Here is a 2,143-nt window from a genome sequence, read left to right on the forward strand (position 1 = left end):
GAATTGGCATCCCCTTTATGAAATACAGATCATGTTCTAAAAATTCGTTTGTAATATGATTTTTGGAAATTATAGCTCATTTTCCTCTAACCATGTTATACATAGTACCTTTTGTTCTCAGAGTAGCCTTCTAATTTTATTTAACTCATAATAGCCCTAAACTATAAGATTTATGATACTCAAGACCTAACGGTTTATATATAATATTAACAGGAAAATGACTGTTTCTGCTTAGAATAGCAATAACACAGCCCATCATGTTGTAGATCTGTAAGCTGATACAAAGAATTCCTTTGTACCTGTGCTCTTCCCTGTGGTTGCTGTGGCTGTGGAGATGTAGGGATTTATCCAAGTCCTAAAACTGATAGCATCTCCTGGAGCAGGTACACTCTGGAAGAATAGACCCTAGAGAAGGGAAGAACATCAAAAAGGAACTCTGAAGGTGGTAAGAAGGAAGTGAGGAGTAGCTTTAGGAAGGAGCTAACCTGTTTTTTCTTGCTTCTCTTCTTTATCTCTTGTCCATCCTCCACATACATCCCACCATTTTCCCTTTTCTTTTTTGTCCCCACGTCCTTTATGTACACTTTCCGATTCCCTTCACCTTGCTAAAAGGAAGAGTTTGGTTGGGTATCCTGTGTCAATGGCAGGAAGGTTGTTTTCTTCTTCACCTTTATCCTACACATCCACATCCTCAACCCCAACCACCTCCTTTTTCGATTTCCTTCCTGCTTATCTTTACTCCACAGACTCTTCACCTAGTACTTGGAGAGTAAAATTAGAGATTCCTGGACAGGAGTTAAGATGAGGAAAGCCTAAGCAACAGTTCAGTTTATAGTAGCAAGAGAAAAGAAAGTCTGGGCATGGCTAACCAGGGTGGCTATTTGTATGTAAAGTATTATCAGTTCAGCTTATGTAAACTGTTTGCATATGAAAATCAGATACTTTAAATTATAAATTCTCCTAATTGTCCTAGAAAATGCTCATGTTTTTACTCATTTGTGCAAATTTGGGACTGATAAGTGTGACCAGTTCTGCTCACTGTCCACTGCCTGAAATGGAGCTTTGGGATGGACTGCATAGTTTTTCTAGTCTTAACTCTAAATTCTTACTAGCAACGCCCTCTGCTGTTCACTATTGATATTTATTTAGGAATCAAACTGCAGTACTCAAATTTTCCAAGCAGTTTTTCTCTTTGTGTTTTAGTTCATTCGGGCTGTTATAACAAAATACCTCAAATTGGATAATTTATAAATAGTAGAAATTTATTTCTCACAATTTTGGAGTCTGGGAAATCCAAGATCAAGGTGCTACCAGATCAGTTGTCTGGTGAGGGCTGCCCTCTGCTGTTCACTATTGATATTTATTTAGGAATCAAACTGCAGTACTCAAATTTTCCAAGCAGTTTTTCTCTTTATGTTTTAGTTCATTCGGGCTGTTATAACAAAATACCTCAAATTGGATAATTTATAAATAGTAGAAATTTATTTCTCACAGTTTTGGAGTCTGGGAAATCCAAGATCAAGGTGCTACCAGATCAGTGGCTTGCATCTCAAAGATGGCACCTTCTTGCTGCATTCTCAGTTGGTGGAAGGGGCAAGACAGCTCCTTTCGGCCTCTTTTATAAGGGTACTCATCCTATCCATGAGGTCAGAGCCCTCATGACTTAATCACTTCCCCAAAGACCCTACCTCTTAACATGTTAACTGCCATGTGAGTTGTATTTAACTCACACTATTTTTGAGCCAGGGGCCTTGTGAAGCATAGGTAAGTTACGTCTCTTCACCTTGGGAGTCACAAGAACTATTTTTCAAGTTGCATATAACTCATGCACAGAAAATGATAAATCCCAAATTTTTCATTAAATTAGAAAGGATCATTTTGTTTTCAAAGTTTTTATTTTATTTTCATAATAAAACACTGTGGCCCCAAGGAAAAATTTTTTTTCTCTAATGTGGCAGTCAGTGTGTTTTTACTCTTTACATTGTGACTTTTGGTTTTGACTTTCCGATATATGACCTACATTCACACTGTAACATCGTGCATTCAAAAATGTCAAAATAAAACTGCTAGGTTTAATTAATAGTATGCTATTGATGGAGGCATATGGATGTATTAGTCCCTATATTAGTTTCCTGGGACTTCC

At 37.3% G+C, this 2,143-nt stretch overlaps 1 protein-coding gene across 1 annotated transcript in view; it reads left to right on the plus strand.

Annotated features, from left to right (window-relative positions):
• LOC105821086 (chromosome unknown open reading frame, human C1orf112) overlaps nucleotides 1-2,143 on the plus strand; it is a 42,029-nt gene that overhangs the window by 16,081 nt on the left and 23,805 nt on the right. The gene's annotated exons all lie outside the window — the stretch shown is intronic.

The sequence above is a fragment of the Propithecus coquereli genome, unplaced genomic scaffold (genome assembly GCF_000956105.1).
Source record: "Propithecus coquereli isolate 6110/MARCELLA unplaced genomic scaffold, Pcoq_1.0 Scaffold56, whole genome shotgun sequence".
Taxonomy (NCBI): Eukaryota; Metazoa; Chordata; class Mammalia; order Primates; family Indriidae; genus Propithecus; species Propithecus coquereli.